Source organism: Pleurodeles waltl, chromosome 8 (genome assembly GCF_031143425.1).
Source record: "Pleurodeles waltl isolate 20211129_DDA chromosome 8, aPleWal1.hap1.20221129, whole genome shotgun sequence".
NCBI classification, from domain to species: Eukaryota; Metazoa; Chordata; class Amphibia; order Caudata; family Salamandridae; genus Pleurodeles; species Pleurodeles waltl.
This window is the reverse complement of record NC_090447.1, coordinates 653,783,893-653,803,869: the sequence shown is the minus strand read 5'-3', so window position 1 is coordinate 653,803,869 and position 19,977 is coordinate 653,783,893. Positions and strand designations below refer to the sequence as shown.

The 19,977-nt window shown below is 46.9% G+C and overlaps 1 long non-coding RNA gene across 2 annotated transcripts in view; it reads left to right on the top strand.

The window, feature by feature from the left end:
- Nucleotides 1-19,977, top strand: part of LOC138249143 (uncharacterized) — a 129,483-nt gene that overhangs the window by 69,372 nt on the left and 40,134 nt on the right. Inside the window, exons 5-6 of one of the 2 annotated variants that reach the window (XR_011194747.1) lie at nucleotides 14,658-14,775; nucleotides 19,488-19,568. This is a non-coding gene — a long non-coding RNA (uncharacterized lncRNA). Of the gene's footprint in view, nucleotides 1-14,657; nucleotides 14,776-19,487; nucleotides 19,569-19,977 lie in introns of those variants that run through there. The other variant, XR_011194746.1, reaches the window with a different exon arrangement.

The window sequence follows — 19,977 nt, the reverse complement described above, 5'->3', positions numbered from 1 at the left end:
GAATTAACCAAAGTACCCTTCACCCAACCATCCAGTGACTCTGCTTTGACAAAGCACCCCACATCACCCTCCTGAGACTGGTGAGACAGTACCTGACTGTCCCTGACACTCAACCCACACTCTTCTGGGATGTCTTCACACTCCATAACCAGGACTTCTACTTGGGGGGAACCCCTCTCCCTGTCACTCTCACCTAGAGTCAGTAGAGTGTCCCTCCCGCCAGTAGGAATATGACTCCCCATGCCAGTTCCCCAATCCACCTCAGGGACCCTGTGCATCACTGGAGCTACCTCATACCCCTGAACCTCCTGGCGTGTGTTAACTCCCTCCTTCAAGTAGGGCACCACCTCTCTGGGCATGTGCACTTCTGCAGCATCACTGGATATACAATTGTTGCTGCCACCATTCCAGCTGGACTCAGCCCTCATGACTTCCAGCTCTTTCAATTTAAGCTCGTAAGCATAAATCATTTTTTTAATCTCTAAGTCCCTCCTCCTTTCTGCCAGGGCTAAGGCTCTCTTCTCCTCGGCCCTCTTAAGCTCTTCCAGACTCCGGATTCGAGCTAGGAGCCTATCATCTCTTTCTGTTCCCTCCTCAGGGCCACTGCCCTCCTCTTTGGAGTAGTCCTCCTCCTCAGAGTAGTTATCCTCCTCAGACTCATTTGGTGGTGTTGCCTGACAACGTTTCAATTCATCCTGAAACAGGGCTGACTCAAGATCCTCCCTTCTGGATTCCTTGTTCACAGCCAGTCCCCTTTCCATGCAGAATGCTTTAAGCTGCCACTTTTTATACATAGATAGGTGCCAGAAATTGACTTCCATTTCTGCAAAGGCTTCACAACCAAAAAACAAAGTCCAAAAATATCATCAATACTTCCAGGAGGACATCAGAGAACAAAAAGCAGAATCACAAGACAAGTAGTATGTGGTCACGTAGTGGTCTGAGATCAAAACTGTAGTGTACACTTAATTACTGTATGTCAAGTACAAATACAAGTCCAATCCCGACCGCTGGTCACCAATGTTAGAAATGGGGTCTTTGGTTGACAGTCAGGTTACCCCCTGTTCAAGCAAGGACCCTCACTCTAGTTAGGATAAAAGAGAATCACCCTCAGCTAACCCCTGCTTACCCCCTTGGTAGCTTGGCAGAGCAGTAGGCTTAACCTCAGAGTGCTGGGCGTAAAGTATTTGTACCAACACACACAGTAACTTAATGAAAACACTACAAAATGACACAACACCAGTTTAGAAAAATAGGAAATATTTATCTAGACAAAACAAGACCAAAACGACAAAAATCCAACATACACAAGTCAAGTTATGATTTTTAAAAGGTTTAAAATAAAAAGAGTCTTTAGGTAGTTGTAACAACACACTAGCGCTGCTAGCGTGTAAATGTACCTGGTTTGCGTCAAAAATAACCCCGCACGGGCGGTGTGCGTCGAAAATAACCCTGCACGGTTATATGCGTCGAAAACAGCTCGGCACGGCGATGCGCGTCGAAAAAGCCAGCCCCGCGACGGTCCGAAAGTCCCGCGGCGCAGGTTGCGATCTCTCAGCCTTCGTCAGCGATGCTGCGCGTCGTTTCTCCTGCTCCGGGCGTCGATTCTTCGGTCGCGTTTCCTGCGGCGTCGTTTCTCAGCTGCGGAGCCGGCGTCGCGTCGTTTTCTCAGCCGCGATCGGATTCGCGTCGATCTTTTCTCCGCACGGCGCTCGGTGCGTGTATTTTTGTCCTTAGGCTGCCAGCCTCTCCTTTCAGGGTCCCAGGAACTGGCAGGGCACCACAGAGCAGAGTAGGGGTCTCTCCAGAGACTCCAGGTGCTGGCAGGAAGAAGTCTTTGCTATCCCTGAGACTTCAACAACAGGAGGCAAGCTCTACATCAAGCCCTTGGAGATTTCTTCTTCAAGATGGAAGGCACACAAAGTCCAGTCTTTGCCCTCTTACTCTGGCAGAAGCAGCACTGCAGGAAAGCTCCACAAAGCACAGTCACAGGCAGGGCAGCACTTGTTCCTCAGCGATCAGCTCTTCTCCAGGCAGAGGTTCCCCTTGATTCCAGAAGTGTTTCTAAAGTTTGTAAGTTTGGGTGCCCTTCTTATACCCATTTTAGTCTTTGAAGTCACCTTCCTTCAAAGGGGACTCACACCTTCTTGTGAAATCCTGCCTTGCCCAGGCAAGGCCTCAGACACACACCAGGGGGCTGGAGACAGCATTGTCAGAGGCAGGCACAGTCCTTTCAGATGAGAGTGACCACTCCACCCCTCCCTCCTAGCAGAGATGGCTAATCAGGAATGCAGATCACACCCCAGCTCCCTTTGTGTCACTGTCTGGTGTGAGGTGAAAAACAACCCAACTGTCAACTGACCCAGACAGGGAATCCACAAACAAGGCAGAGTCACAGAATGGTTTAAGCAAGAAAATGCTCACTTTCTAAAAGTGGCATTTTCAAACGCACAATCTCAAAATCAACTTTACTAAAAGATGCATTTTTAAATTGTGAGTTCAGGGATCCCAAACTCCACCTGTCCATCTCTTCTCTAGGGGAATCTACACTTTAATCATATTTAAAGGTAGCCCCCATATTATCCTATGAGAGAGAGACAGACCTTGCAACAGTGAAAACGAAATTGGCAGTATTTCACTGTCAGGACATATAAACCACATTACTATATGTCCTACCTTATCCATACACTGCACCCTGCCCTTGGGGCTACCTAGGGCATACCTTAGGGGTGCCTTACATGTAAGGAAAGGGAAGGTTTAGGCCTGGCAAGTGGGTACACTTGCCAAGTCGAATTTACAGTGTAAAAATACACACACAGACACTGCAGTGGCAGGTCTGAGACATGATTACAGAGCTACTTATGTGGGTGGCACAACCAGTGCTGCAGGCCCACTAGTAGCATTTGATTTACAGGCCCTGGCACCTCTAGTGCACCTTACTAGGGACTTACTAGTAAATCAAATATGCCAATCATGGATAAACCACTTACATACAATTTAAACAGGAGAGCATATGCACTTTAGCACTGGTTAGCAGTGGTAAAGTGCTCAGAGTTGAAAAGCCAACAGCAACATGTCAGAAAAATATAGGAGGCAGGAGGCAAAAAAGTCTGGGGATGACCCTGCAAAAGCAAAAGTCCAACAGTTCCCAAGAGGGAAGACTGAAGGCGGGTCAAATTGAGTCTACCATGAAACCTAGCAATATGATGGATAGTGACAGTATGGACTTGTTCCAGCTGATAATTAATCCCAAGGATTGTACTAGGTCGACTGTTGCTCCAACAGCTTCCTTGGCATTGATTCATGAGGAGGATGTCATCCAAAAAGACTAATAGATGTATACCCCTGGTCCCGAGGTGTTCCACTACCAATTTAATTACCTTGGTAAAGCACCACAGTGCTGAGGACAACCCGAAGGGAAGGGTCGTGAATTTGAAAGTCTGGAGTTGCCCCTGGAACTGCAGGAAGCGGCACTGTGGTGGGTAGATCAGGATCGTAAGATATGTGTCCTTTAGTTAAGGCGCACCATCCAGTCCTTGGCTGCAGAAGGTCCCGCAGGAGGAAGATACCCTCCATCTTGAAGTGGCAGAAGACTAGTCAGTTGTTGAACTCCCTGAGGTTGATAACTGGACGTTGTTCCCCGTCCCTCTTCTTCATTAGGAAGAGGTTGCTGAGAAATCCATTAGGATGGGTGAATGTCAGGGATGCAGCCCCTGGTGATGGCAGATCTGTGACTACTGCATTCCCTAGGGTGGTTTCTGATTTTAAGAAGGAGAGCGTGTGGGGCCCATAAAATTTGATACAAAAGCCTTGAATTGTTTGAAAGACCCAGGAGTCCGATGTGATTGTCCTCCTGTCGTGAGCATAGTCTGCCAGCCTGCCCCCTAGTCTTCCTTGCGAAAAAGTATGCACACTCCCTCTGGAGCCTTGTTGCCATGGGTAGCCTCTAGTATGGTAGAAACCTCCAAATCTGGTGGGATCCTGCCACTGCCCTTATTTGGCACCATATCTTCTGGATAGGGCCACTCAGTGGCGATGGAGCAGTTAGCATTTCCCAAAAATATAATGGCCAGCTGGGCCATTTTCGGGGCAAATGCGGAAACCAGAGGTCTTGGCTTTATCCATATCGAGAATATTTTAAAGGGGAACAGAGATATCAAGCAGTTTATTCTGACATGAACACCAGGAGCGGTCTATCCCTTTTTTTTTAGGATGCCAGATGTATTTGGCCAGGAAGGTGGCCATCCAGGCATCAATCTTGGAGGTAGCCCACTTTGCCATCCAGTGACAGATGGGGGCACTCCACCGAAGGCAGTTGCATTTTTCCTTATCCCGGGGTTTCCTAAGCCTCCTTGCCATGTAAGTGTCCATTTTCCCTGCTGGGATCCACTCCACTGCGTGTGAGTGCATAAAGTCCTTGGGGTCTAGCATGTCAGAACCAATGTCTTGGGTATTCTTACCCCTGGCAGATTCAATGTCAGGCATGTGTGTAGTGTTGGAAGGGTGTTAGGGCCTATCTGGTTCATTGTCCCCATCAGAGGCTGTGGGTTGTGTCAGTCTTGGAGTTGTAAGGGAAGGAAACATGACTTGTATTTATTTGTTGGGAAATTAATTGCACAAAATTAAAGTAGTTTTGACAGAGAGGTCTCCAATATGCAATGTCTTTTTTTCTTCCTTCGTTGGTACCGGATTCAGGAGCAAGAGACTACACCACCGAGGATCTCGAGAAAAGGGGAAACAAGCTTGGTAAGGCACCGCTCTGTCTTTTATATAGGCATACCCGTCACCAGTTTCACCTGGGAGTGCACGTTTGGAGACTATATTAGTCTCAGTGGACAACAATAAAAATAAGGAAACACAAACAAAAGTATATCTATGTCTGCCTGGCTTCACCACTAATGACCTCTGATGTTGGTTAATGTAGTTTTCGGCTATTGGTCTTGTACCCTGCTGAGGTATAAACAACTACCCTGGCCATTGGGTTAGTAACTGTAAGGTAAAAGATACAGGAAGGAAAGTCTTCCTTGGCTCACTATAGTTGGTAAATTTGACTGCCCCGCCGCCTCCACATTTGAATCTGGGCACGTATCTGACTTAGCCAATCCCTCCTGGAACGTGGCTGGGACTACGGGTGTCTGTCAGGTACCTCCGACTTCGGGTCTCCAGGCTGGTTCACGATAGTCTTAGCGTCTCCTTCGTACTCATCCCCAAACAATGGCTCTCCGAACATTCTCCTTTACCCACGGCGTCTCTGACATGTCCTCTTCCCATTTTACGGCTTTTCCTTCCAGGTCAGGTGGCCAAAGAGAAATAGGGAATGGTACCATAGTAAGCATAGCTGGACTTCGACTCTTTCTGCTCCCCACAGCATTCTTCAAAGTGGCAGTTTGCTTGATGCTGTGAGGAGATAAGATTGACGTCACTTGTGAAGGTAGGGTGAGGAGGGCATGTAATGCAATTGGATAACTCGCCCATCTCCTTACAGAGTCAACCCCATCTAGGGGGCCTGGGGAGGGAGGGGTAACAGTTTGCCAGATGCTCATTTGAGGTCTCAGGTTCAGGAATGATGGGGGGGCTCAGACCCCAAAGGGTAAGTATGGCTGATAAAGGCTCTTTTGAGCTTGTCAAAAGCATCGAAGTCAACCCCACGGACAAGGGTACACAATCTCAGGCTGTCCTAGAGGTATAGAGACAGTGGTCCTGAAAGGTGTTCCCTTGAAAGGAGGGGTTTAAAACATTTTTCTGCCCTCTGCGGAAGCTTCTGTTCCAAGGGCACCACCGCATCAGAAACAGCCTTGTAAATGGAGGCATCAATCACATCACAAAGGTTTTCATCAATAGGGAGCTAGGCAACACTCTCCTCCTCTAGGTATGCATTTGTAGAGTCCTGCATTATTGAGGGCGAGATGGAACTGCAGTGACCCAGGAGAGTATTACAAGCAGTCCTCCAGGCCCAATTTGGGGTTACCAAATAGGAGGACAAAAACGAACAGAGCAGCCTGGGGTCGATGTCCCAATTAAATATGAAGCACTGGCCCCACACTGAAAGAAATCACAAGGACCCATGTTGGGGCATTCAAAGTCCAGGTGGTTGGAGCTTTGTGTAGAGAGTAAGCGGAGAGCCATGCGGGCTCTCCTTGTTTGAGTAAACGTACTCTGCGTGTCCGGGAGGGGCACGGAGCAAGTATATAAATAAAGGAAGAGCTGCGGTGACGCAGTCTCGGGTGTGGCAGCAAACTTAACTGGTCTCCGTGTGTGCTCATTTATGTGCATCCGTGTAAATCTACAATGGCGACGAGCGGGATCGCGAAATCCCATGCATCTGAACAATAACACCATAAACGTGTGATAAGTGAAAACGAATAAAGAATAAAACGTACCGAACGTGGTGCGGTATCGGCCGCCTGTGGAGGGGAGACACGACGGAGCCGGATTGTGGTGCCGGAGAGAGTGCGGTTCGGCCCCCTGTCCGGGGAAGCCGAATACGGTGAGCTTTGCCCCGCCCCAGAAAGACAATAAACACGTGGAGCGAAACGCTCCGTTGAGCGCTCCCCAGCCGGCGCATACTGGTGCCGGGAGGTCCCGCCCGGCAAGGAAGAACATGTGGAGCGTCACGCTCCATCGAGCGCGCCGGCTTTTAAGCCTCTCGCTCCACCGAGGCGCCGGCCGTGTGCGTCCTGTTGCCGGGGGAGCAGCAGTGACGCGGGTGCATCTCTGCTCGGGTGCCCCGCCTCTGTGGTGTTCGGCCGCAGAAGAGCGGCAGGATAAGTGTTTCCCCAGGAGCCGGGGAATCACAATAACAAAGGCAACGCAGGCGAGGCATTGCCTGAGAGAAAAAAAAAAAGAAAAGAGACCATAAATAAAACTAGAGGCTCTGCTGGCAGGCAGAGGCCTGGGAAAAAAAAAAAAGAAGAGAAGGATTTTTTTTTTTTTTTTTTTTTCTTCTTTTTCTCTCTTCCTTTTGTGTTGCTCCTCTGTGGGGAATAAAAGGCACAAAGCCCAGTTCAAGGTATAAACAGACATCTAAATAAAAGTTGACTGCTGCGAGTTAGGGGAGTGTGGGAGAGCAAGCATGAGTGCCCCACCCCAGGATGATGCCGGTCCACCACCACCACCACTAGGAAATCCCCAACTCCCAGCGCAGCCGAACAGTAGTACACACTCCTCCATCACGTCATTGCCACCGTTTAGCCAGCTGATTGACCCGGCAACTGCTGCGCCCAGGTGGCGCTTATGGATAAATCGCCTAGAAAACTACTTCTGCGCAACTAGAGAAACAGATGGGGCCGTACGAAGGTCCGTAATGCTGCTGATGGGAGGAGATGAACTGCAAGAGTTGTTTGATTCCCTCCCTGATACAGGAGACAAGTCTGATTTCGATGCAGCGGTAACTGCTTTAAATAGACATTTTGATCCTCAACTTAATTCTGATTTTGAGCGTTTCAAGTTGAGACAGGCGCAACAGACAGAAGTCGAATCGATGGATATGTTTTACGCCAGGTTGAGAAAGCTGGTGAGTTCATGCACTGGGCTCAATCAGCAGGAGGAGATCAGAGCACAGATCATCCAAGGTTGCCGATCCAATGCCTTAAGAAAGCTCATTCTTCGACAGCAGGGGATGTCCCTCGATGACATTTTGATTCTTGCACGATCACATGAACTGTCCGCGGTGCGAGCAGACGCGATGGCAGCCGTTAGGGGTCAGTCGTTAGCGGCAGCGTCATCGACTCGTGCTGTTCAGGTTAAGGAGGAACAGGTAGAGGCTATCCAGACACGCCAGGCAGTACTGCGCAAGCCGAACCAGGTCAAACCAAGTGAGAGGGTTTGTGGAAGCTGTGGCTATGAGCACCGAGCGAACATGGGGTGCCCGGCGAAAGGACAATCGTGTAATCGCTGTGGTAAAGCAAACCATTTTGCCAAAGTGTGTAGATCCAGAAGGAATAAGCCAGGGGAACAGAAAGGAAGAGATGCTAATGTGAGAGCTGTATCCAAAAGCACGGAAGAGGTAAGGGACCACGCCATGGTGAGTGGCCCGGTTTTCGATGAAGATGAAGAAGAGGACATTTTTGTAATTTCTTTCACGGGAATGAGACAACTAAAGAAAAGACCGCCTCCAATGAGCGACGTTCACGTCAATGGCACGCTGGTATCTGTACTTATTGACACAGGGGCGTCTGTCAATGTTATGGATGAAACTCTGTTCCAGAAATTAATACCAGCCCCAAGACTCACTCCGACGACTACAAAAATATACAACTATGGAGGGCAAGACCCCCTTCCTCTCAAAGGAACGGTGGAGGTAGCTGTGAACAGTGGAGACAAGTCCACAGAGGCAACATTCTATGTAGTGGCTGGGGATCGTGGCACTCTGCTAGGATGTCACACCGCAGAAGAGTTAGAACTGGTGTTCTTTGCACGTCAAGTCCATGACACTCAGGTGGAACGGCTTCTCAATGAGTTCCCACAGCTCTTCGAGGGGTTGGGACGGCTGAAAGGAAAGCGCATCAAGCTACACATTGACCATAGTGTGGTTCCGGTGGCGCTAAGACATCGTCGAGTGCCGTTCCATTTGCGCCCGGCTGTCGAGAAAGAGTTGCAGCTGTTGGAAGACCAAGGAGTCATCGAAAAGGTAGATGGGCCCACACCTTGGGTGTTACCGTTGGTGATCGCGCCGAAGCCTAAACAACCGGGAGCAATTCGTCTCTGTGTTGACATGCGGCTGCCAAACAAGGCCATTAGGAGAGAGAGACACATCACGCCCACCATGGATGACATTATTGCAGATTTGAATGGGGCACAGTGGTTCTTGAAACTGGATCTTAACGCGGGATATCATCAGTTGGAACTAGACCCCGAAAGTAGGAATATCACCACCTTCTCGACACATGTAGGACTAAGAAGGTACAAGAGACTAAGTTTTGGAGTGTCCTCAGCTGCCGAAGTATTTCAGAATGCCATCCGAGAGACTTTGTCCGGGTTACCGGGGGTAATTAATCTAAGTGATGATATCTTGATACATTCCCGAACGAGGGAGGAACATCATCGCCATCTCAGAGCGACGCTGAAACGGTTAGCTGATGCAGGGTTGACGCTCCATAAAAAGAAGTGTGCTTTTTATCAAACGTCTGTAGATTTTTTTTGGTTATATATTTTCAAAGGATGGCCTGCAGGTAGATCCACGGAAAGCTGAAGCAATCCGTCAAGCCCCCGTTCCGCAAAGTCCCACGGAAGTTCGTAGTTTTCTAGGGATGGCCACGTACTGTGGAAGGTTCATACCACAACTTGCTACTATGTCTGAACCTCTGCGACAGCTCACGAAAGGGCAACATCGTTGGGACTGGACTCAGGAGGCCCACAAAGCATTTGAGGACATTAAGGCCGCATTGCTGGATAGGTCAACTATGGCTTATTTCAATCCCCGCCGGAGAACGGAAGTGGTGGTAGATGCGAGTCCTGTGGGGCTAGGGGCCATTCTGTTGCAAGAACAGAGAAATCAAGAGTGGATCCCTGTTGCATATGCTAGTAGGGCTTTGTCGGCAGTCGAAACCAGGTACGCGCAGATTGAACGTGAAGCGCTAGCCATTCGTTGGGCGTGCCGCCATTTTCATCTCTATTTGTATGGGCATGAGTTCCAAGTGATCACTGACCACAAACCATTAGTTTCGCTGTTTGCGGGCAGCCCACGTCTTGCGCCCCCGAGAATTGAACGATGGACCGTTCTGCTTCAACCTTATCGCTTTACAGTTGTTTATCGGCCTGGGGCAAGTAATCCTGCAGACTACCTGTCTCGTCACCCTTCTCCGCAGGTAGTTGACGCACAACAAGAACAAGATGAGGAAAGTACGGAGGTTTTCGTCAGCATGGTCGTACAGTCGGCATGTCCCAATGCACTTCTGATAGCTGACATTATCAGTGCTACCCAGGGTGATGTAGTGTTGGGTCATGTCAAGGACGCGTTGACTCACAAGAAATGGAAATATTTTCTAGAAAAAACCAATGTCTCATGCCCGGATCAGAAGCTGGCGATGCAAGGTCTATGGAAGGTGCGTGAAGAACTATCAACGGATAATGATGGGTTAGTGCTAAGAGGAAGAAGAATTGTGGTTCCGCAGTGTCTCTGGTCTCGAGTAGTTGACTTGGCTCATCAAGGGCATCAAGGTGCTGCGAAAACCAAAGCGAGGCTGCGTGCTAAAGTATGGTTCCCTGGTATGGATAGGCACGTTGATGATATGGTGGGGAAGTGTCACTCTTGCATTATCACATCAATGGAACCTCCGAGTTGTCCAGTGACAACTGAACCGGCTACGTTGAAACCATGGGCAAAGGTGAGCATGGACTTTGGAAGCTTTCCGGATGGGAGGTTAACGGCCGTCCTGATCGATTCCTATACAAAATTTCCCGTGGTTGAATTGGTGGCGTCGACAGCCTTTGAAAACGTAAGACCCGTTCTGCAAAAGACGTTTGCGATGTTTGGTCTGCCTGATGAGATTCGAACAGACAATGGGCCCCCATTCCAGGGGCAAGAGTTTCGTGCGTATCTTGAGGGGTTGGCGATTCGTCATCGTAAAATAATGCCATACTGGCCCCAAGCCAATGGGGATGTCGAGAGGTTTATGCGGACTCTGAATAGGGCCCTTAGAATTGGCGTTGAACAAAAGGAGAACAGTGAACAGTGCTTGTATCAATTCTTGAGTGCTTATCGTCAAACACCCCATAGCACCACGGGGTGTGCACCCTCTGATCTCATGTTCAAGGTGGCTCCACGTGACTGCATTCCAGCAGGTACTAATTGGAAACCTCCTGTGCTAGATGTTAAGGCCACGCAAAGACGACGAGCGATCACTAATCAAAAGGCCAGTACAAAGCGGCGAGCCAAATATCGAGGGTTTCGAGAAGGAGATCGAGTGGTGGTGAGATGTCGGCGAGGAGGAGGAAAGTTTAGGACACTGTTTGAGCCTGAGGTGTGGGAGGTCATTGGAGTAAAAGGGTCGATGATAACTGCGGCCAGGGGACGACAGAGAGTGACTCGCAATGTGTCACATTTTCGGAGAGCTGGCCAAAGAGAATTGGTTGAAGAAGAAGAGTGTGAAATGTATGATAACGATGGTGGCTCCCTCATAACATCTGGAGAGAAGGAAAATGTGCCTGGGCCAACTATAACTATACACCCTCAGCCTGGTTGTGTTCCGGGACATGAAAATGTGCGCGCTAGAAATGCAAGATATGACTTACGTCCCAATCCGGCACCTAGTAGTCAACTAAAAGACTTTGTCTGCCAAGTTGGCTAATCATCAATTGCATGTCATCGCCATTATTTGATGATGGAACACTGTTGGAGACTGATGAAGACAGTGTGAGAAGATGGGACACTGGTTGTCACAGAATTACATCATTTTGTTATTTGTTATTACTTTTGTTTTCCTTTAGTGTTTCTTCCTTAACGAGAGTGGGCCTGAAGGACCATGTTAAGTCATATGCATAAGTTATCTGTTAATCCGTCTCCATGTGGAGTGAAACATGGGGGGGATGTAGAGAGTAAGCGGAGAGCCATGCGGGCTCTCCTTGTTTGAGTAAACGTACTCTGCGTGTCCGGGAGGGGCACGGAGCAAGTATATAAATAAAGGAAGAGCTGCGGTGACGCAGTCTCGGGTGTGGCAGCAAACTTAACTGGTCTCCGTGTGTGCTCATTTATGTGCATCCGTGTAAATCTACACTTTGAAAACACCCCAGCACAGTGAATTTGGCCTGTCACGTTATTCGCTCAGGCAACTACGTGTAAGTGCATGGCGGGTGGGGGATTTTGAGAATAACCACCCTGCACCTGAGCCCCTCATCAGTGCTTTGTGCCTGTTGTTTCCGCTGCTGAGCACCGGCCCTTATTTTTGAGGGCCGGGGCTTATTCTTCAGCCTCAAGCATTTGTTGCGAGCAAAAGACACACATGAGAAAGACGGAGGAAGGGAAAAACGAAAAAGCGCCACAAAGGGAGAAAGTAGAAAGCTGCCAGAGTGAACTGAAGGTGTAGCGAGTGGCTGTAGATGGATTGAAGAGGCCCGAGATTACGCTGCCTCAGTATTCCGTGTTCGCACATTTAAATACAGCAACCGTGTGTTTAAGAGGAGGACTTTGGGCACCGGCACCTTTTTATTTACAAATTAAGCACTGCCCCTCATGCTTCAGTAAAAGTGGAATTTGAAGTGGTGGCAGCCACAAGGGAGCATCTGAGCGTTCCTGTAGCAGCGCTGAAAGAAAAGCAGTGTGTTACTATCGAACATTCAGAAAAAAAACAATATGGCCAATAAATGTGGCCCAGAGGCCTGAAGAATCACTTATCTGGTGACTGCTGGAGCAGCGAAGAAAGAGGAGGCAGGAATGTCTACAGGGGATGATAAAGGCAGATCCTGATAGACGCTTGCTTTGACTGAAGTTCTTTTCTTTCCCAGTGGATCATGGGAAATGAAGTTTGTTGTTATTGTTGCAATAGGGCTGCTAATAAAATAAAGTGAAGAAAGAACAGCATAATCCTCGCCTCGGGTCCTGACATGAAATCCAGTACTGAGGAATAACTCGATTACTACAACTGAAAACATGGCACAGTAATGCCAGGTTTTCATGAACACTTGGCAGATAATTCTGTTATCTGTAGTACATGAAAATCAAAATAGCTTTTACAATGTGTCACAGACTGAAATAGCATTCAAGCAGAAGACATACAGGGGTTTTGTCATGAGTTCTTTTGGTGATTCCAAGGCTGCAATTGTTCTGTGCAAAGTGCCTCCCAGCAGCAAAGACAAGGAACAGACTGAGAATGACAGATTTTACCATCTACTCATAGGCGTTTTGGCACTGGGAGTTATAAAACTGGAGGGTAAAAACAGTGCGAGGAAGAGGGAAGAGCAAAGCTAGAAAGACAGACAAGTTTTTTATAGTCTTTCTGAAGGCTAGGTAAGATTGAATGCTCTTGATATTCAAAGGAAGACTTTCCAGGGCAGTGGGCCGAGCAAAGTGGGGTCATGGCCACCGGAGAGCGAGTGTTTGTCATGTAGATCTAAGACAAGAGATAGAGCACACATTTCTCAAGGAGTTGTGATGATTGAAGTACAGGTAAAAAGGTGAATGTTCTGCATCATTAAAAACTCTGCATAAGGCAGAGAGTTTTGATGAAAATTCAGTACTTCACCTGATGTAAATAGAGATGGATTCTTACCTGGGTGACATGATTGAATTTTCTTAAGTTACATACTTGGTGAGCTGCAAAGTTCTGGATTCTCTGAAGCTGACTCAGGGAGGATTCATATAGACCAAGGCAGAGGGCGTTGCAATTGTCAATCCTAGACAAAACTCGGGCTGATACCGCATGAGGAGGCAAAGCAAATATCAGAGGATTTTCCTTGACAGACTCGTATAAGAGGGACATGCAGATGACATAATGGTAATCTGAGCTTGAAAACAAATGTGCACTTCCAGCATGGCTACTAATTAGCTTTAATTGTGTCATTGTAACATTGTGTGTTTCATGTCTCTGGTTGGGAGTTTCTGTTTATGAGGTGCCAACCAGGACATAATTCCGTTACTTCATAAGTAACGCAGTGGTTTATAGCAACAATAGTGGTTCACATAGCAGCTACATTGGTTTAAATATGAAACATCCTTGATGTGTCTTTCTGTGTAATGCACTCATTCACACAAAAGTTTATTAATGGTTTAAATGCATTATACGAGTTGGTATACAGTAACTGTTTTTGGAATCAATCTGTTGGTTAATGCAAAGGTAAACTACTGGAACACCAATGATGTACACTGGTTTACATGATAAAACATACAGTTTAAGATGTGTGGTTATTAAACACAATAGAGGCTATTCACAAAGGTAAGTTACACCTGAGAGTCATTTACATGTGTAACCTTTACTCTTCCACTTTTGAGCAACTTTACTAGTTTTGGCTGTTCATTAAAGTGTAAACTTACATGTCTCTACCCCCCTCAGTTTAGGGAGTGGAACCAGAATAATCAAAGTTAACAAATACATAGTTACTACATGTAACCAAGGTCCCTATTTCTAATGTGACCTCCACACTCAGGGCAGAGCCTTCAAACACTGGATGGAAATCTCAAAATGGCAGTGAATTGGAGACCTCCCCATGGCAGTGAATAGGAAAGTTATATACACCTAAAAGAAATCAGACACACCTGACACACATTCCCTTACAATCACATAAAAAACTGTACTCATATTGGATCTTTTTTTTATTTTTATTTTATTTTTCCATGTTTGACTTGTCAGCTTTAGGGCGGTCATCCCTCCTATGTTTATGAATTTGTTTTTGCTGGCCTTAGGACTCTGTGCACTTTACCACTGCTAACACACTACAAAAAATATCCTGATGGTTATACAGACTGGGGATCCACAAGCATGGCCTTAATGACGATATTTCCTGGAATCAAGTTAACTCACTTGAATAGCATTACACTGTTAATTATACCAGGCCCATCCTGATTATCATCAAGAGTGCACATTAATGTTTTACACACTGTGTCCTTCTGCGGGCTCTAACACACTCAGTAATAGCATAGAAAAATATAATTTGCCTTTTGACACAATAATGACTTGTGTTTCACTACTGTGGGCATATTTTCTAATCCACACCTATATCCGCAGGTGCTCAGGTTTGATCGTTAAGATGGTGAAAAAGAAACCCTTTCGATCACTTACATCGGGCATCATATCACGGGACTAAGAATCACCTTCTCTCCTTCTCTTATTTGGCGACAGTACTGTAAGCATTTACATCAACTTGATTTTATACTTATGAATCATGAATATGTTTATTATATATTGCAGCTTGTTCCAACTATGGCCCTAATCAAGGGCATCGCATGAGTATAAACATTTTCCCGGGTGGTTACATTCCTTTTGAGACTGCCTTGGGAACACACTCCATGCAATTTTCAAATTCAAAATAATAGAAAATGCTTTTAAATATTCATTTTTTTTTTAAATAAATGAAAGTTCCCAGGATGCATCCATCTTAACAAATATTACTTGTGGCAACTGTGAACTTCCTTTCCTTCCAATCATGGACTTATGAGTGCCGGTCCACAATACGTATGAACCCTCTGCAATTTACAGGACATTACTATTCTTTACAGCTTGGTATTTAAAAAAATACCTCTTTTGCTGGTGGTGTCAGGGAACATTCTTACTACTGGTTCTCAAAAACGCAAGAAGTAATATCTGGGAACTAAATCACCCACAAACTCTATGCGGCGTTGAATGTTATAACGTAACCATGGGCCAGATGTACGAAGCTTTTTGCATGGCGCAAACAGCGAAATTCGCTGTTTGCGCCATGCAAAAAGCACATTGCGATGCTCATTCCCATTTTGCGAGCCTGTAACCTGGTTACTGACTCGCAAAATGGGAATGCGACTCGCAAATAGGAAGGGGTGTTCCCCTTCCTGTTTGCGATTCGCATCGCAACGTAGAATTGCTTTGTGACCGCGAACGCGGTCGCAAAGCAATTCGCAGTTAGCACCCATTTCAAATGGGTGCTAACCCATTCGCAAAAGGGAAGGGGTCCCCATGGGACCCCTTCCCCTTTGTGAATGGCCCTGAAAACATTTTTTCAGAGCAGGCTGCTCTGAAAAAATGAAACACATACGTTTGATTTTTTCCTTTGTGTTGCAACTCGTTTTCCTTTAAGGAAAAGGGGCTGCAATACAAAAAAAAAAAAAAATGCTTTATTGAAAGCAGTCACAGACATGGTGGTCTGCTATCTCCAGCAGGCCACCATCCCTGTGAGTGTTGCGAATTGGAAGTGGGTCGCAAATTGCGACCCACCTCATTAATATTAATGAGGTGGGTTTTTGCGACCCCCTTGCGATTCGCAGATGGTATCAGGGACACCATCCTGCATCCGGGTTTGCGACTCTCAATTTGTGAGTCGCAAACTCGGACTTTGCTACATCTGGCCCTAAGTCACCACACATGTGCACAGAACCTGAACAAGCCATGTGGAAGGTGGGAAGTACAAATAAGCCGATATCTCACCATTAGTTTGGTGAGGAGCAGGTTGAAGTGCTAGAGTTTCAGGAGGAACACTGCTTGCATACTGCTCTTGACGAAGTAAGTGACTTTGGGCCAAAACAACTCCCTGTTTTATAGGAATCTGATATTCACCTGCATTTCTGTAAGGACTTTCCCCTTCTTATCTTTGCTGTTTTTAACTTAAACAGGAACTTGACACCTTTCCTGTTTGATGTATCCGACTATTGACTGCTGTAGTCTGTGACTACAGGGGCATTCTCCCTCCTCCCACATGATAATGAAGAATTCCCTTGTTGGGTAAGTCCCTGTCTTCGGGTAAATATGCTCTAGAGCCTGATGGGACACCAGTTTCACTATGTATGTTTTGCTGCGTATTGAGTAACTACACCATTTAGGCTTTTGACCATGTTGTAATGTTTTGTACAGTGAAACTCCACTGCATGAATACAAGGAAACCTGAGTTGTTTGTTTACAGCAGATACAATGTGAATGCCATAATTGATTGTTATAGGTTGATAACATGAACTCTTGTGACCTCACACCATTTAGGCACAGTGCACCAGGTCTTTTGACCATTTTATCATTCATCTGTTCTACAGTGAAACTCTACTGCATGAATGCCTGGAAACCTGAGTTGTATGTTTACAGCACTGAACATGATACAACAAGAATGGCATAATTGATTCTTATACTTTGTTGAAATTAATTCTCGTGGGATGACTCTGCCTACCATTATTATGATGGAGTTATCTCCCAATGTAGGAGTCAAGACTTAAATATGGCAATTTAGGTGAGTAATAACTCATTGTGCACTCATTATTGTGTTGCATGTTTTGTATGTATTGGGTAGAACAACGTTTCAGTAAAAAATACCCTGTGTCATAGTTTATGTCCTGATAAACGCCCAGGAACCAAGAGGCCTTGGCTTTGGGGCTGAAACATGACAACCAGTTATTAGTGTAGGAGGGCTATTATATCGCCTTACTCACCCACATAGAACCCTTTCAACCATACCCAAACAACCACTATTAAAGGGATACCTTGGTTGTTTGAGATATTTTTATTATTCTTTGAAGACCCAGGCTTGAGGAATATCCAAGGTGCTTCCTGGAATACGGTTCAGCCCAGCCTGGTTTTTAGGAAGCAGACTAAGGCGGTCATTCTGACCGCGGCGGTCGGCGGTCGCCGCCCGCCAAGCGGTTCCTGCCGAAAGACCGCACCGCGGTCAAAAGACCGCGGCGGTCATTCCGGCTTTCCCGCTGGGCCGGCGGGCGACCGCCAGAAGACCGCCGGCCGGGCCAGCGGGACAGCCCCTTCAACAATGAAGCCGGCTCGGAATGGAGCCGGCGGAGTTGAAGGGGTGCGACGGGTGCAGTGGCACCCGTCTCGATTTTCACTGTCTGCTAAGCAGACAGTGAAAATCTTTGTGGGGCCCTGTTAGGGGGCCCCTGCACTGCCCGTGCCAGTGGCATGGGCAGTGCAGGGGCCCCCAGGGGCCCCACGGCACCCGTTCCCGCCATCCTGGTTCCGGCGGTGGACACCGCCAGAAACAGGCTGGCGGTAAGGGGGTCGGAATCCCCATGGCGGTGCTGCAAGCAGCGCCGCCATGGCGGGTTCCCTGGGCCAGCGGGAAACCAGCGGGAAACCGCCGGCTCCCCTTTACCGACCACGGCTTTACCGCCGCGGTCAGAATCGCCCAGGAAGCACCGCCAGCCTGTTGGCGGTGCTTCCGCCGCACTCCGCCATGGTGGTCATGGACCGCCAAGGTCAGAATGACCCCCTAAGAGCCGATGATGAAACATGCCACTACTAAAGTGGGTGATGGTCTAACAAAGAATTTTGTTTTCTTTGCCAGCAGAGTAATAACTAGACGCGATACTAATTTCCTCAGAGAAATGAGGTCCTGGAATAGGATATGTTAGTAGGGTGTTAGCATACCCAGGGACAGTGTATTATTTTTCCTGTACACTAAAAAGCTCTTTTCCCTTCCTCAAAAAGGGCCCTTTGATCCCACCTTTCAGTTTTTTGTGATCGACTTTACCACTGGTAATGTGCTTGTGTTCACTCCCTAAAACATGGTAAAATTGGCTTCCACCTGATTGGCATATTTAATTGGCCTATAATCCCTAGTAATGTGTTATACAATATACCCAGGGCTGGTAAATTAAATGATGTTAGTGGGCCTGCAGCATTTATTATGCCACATACTTAAGTAGCCCTTAAAACATGTCCCAGGTCGGCCATTGAAGTCGTTTGGCAGTTTTAAACTGCTAATTCTGCTTTGCAAAATAACGCCCTTGCCAAGCCTTAGGCTCCATTTTTGATACATAGGTCACCTCTAAAGTAAGCCCCAGAGAAGCCTTAGGATAGGGTGAATTGTAGTTAAAAAGTTGGACATGTAGTTTTAAATCTTACATGTCCCCGTAGTGAAAAACACACAAATTCATTTTTCACTACTGTGAGGCCTTACATTGGGATACCTTATTATTGTTTTAGATTGGGAGCAGATGCGAAAGTCACGTTTGGTGTCTGAGAAATTCTAAATGCTGTTTGGTGTCTGCAGCCTGTTCCTGAATCACAGGACTAGGTGCAGTTGGCCTTTGTGTATTTTTCTCAGACAGCCACACAATAGAGGGACTAGTTGTGCCTCGATGTACCATCTCAGACAGGATTGGGGGTGGAGGTGTGCACAGCCAACTTGTACTTCAAAGGTCTATGTTCTGCTCTCATACAAAGAACATCACAATAGTCTATTGTGCCTGGAGACAGACTGGGACTAGGGCAAGTAGGAAAGAAAATCCAGACACTTCTGTGAGGAGATGTCTCCAGAAGTTTCTCCCACATCAAAGGAGGGGCACAGGGATAAAAATAGGACCCATTCCTTAGATCATCTCTGGACCTGTGGCAGTCTCATAAGAAGGACTGCTTTATTGGCTTGCTGCTCTGCTGCAAGAATGACTGCCCAGACGCGCTGGTGCTCTTCTGCCCTGCTACCTGAGGAAGAAGGACTGGATCTGCACCTTGATCCTTGAACTACCAGAGTGACTGCAAGGGCTTGTTGACTGGCCTTCTGTTCTGAGCTACAGGGACTCAACAAGCTCCAACACCCTTGAACCCTGCATCTGGAAACTGCTTGCTGTGAGTCCTTACACCCCAATTGGTGCCTCCCCAACCTTGGAACCTTGGAAGTGAGGATAAAGGTGCTTTGCAAGTGCAACTGTGGTACCCACCAGAACCAATGCTGTATGACACACCCTAATTGCAGCCCTCACGGCTCTTCATCGGTACCACAATAGAGCAATGCAACTCGAAGCAGACCTCGCTCCCATAACATAAATGTAACTGTGTTTTGCCATGTCTTTTAATTGTTCTCCAATCTAACCTTACCATGTATACTGTTACCCTATTATGTACTGATGCTTTTAGTTTTTCCCTTTAAAGCTGTTTGTTGTTCTCTCATCCACCACCTGCTACAAAGTCGACCTCTGCTCCTAGCAATGCAGCAACACCTAGACTGGCACCACAACGCAGATGGATAGAACACACTGGTAAGTTAAATCTCTGCTCTTTTGCCTAAGGATCTAATATCTTTGTTTATTACGGAGAGGGTAATTGTAAGTATTTTGTCACACATCCCTATTGGCACCATTCACAATTCCATACTATCATTTCAGATATTATTATTGTCATAAAATGGCCCTCAAATTTGGCAGTGCAGGGACAGCACTATATATAGATATGTAAGACCTTGTTATAGCTTGCAGGGTTTACAGTTTTGTGATTCTCAAAATAAGTAGTGGAAGCATATACCTAGCATTCTCATGTTTTATTTATAATGACCTACTCCCCTATGCATGTCTCTCTCTCTCTTCTCTCAGCTTCTTTCATACAACAAGCCCCGGTGCCATCCTTTAAGACATCTACAAATAGA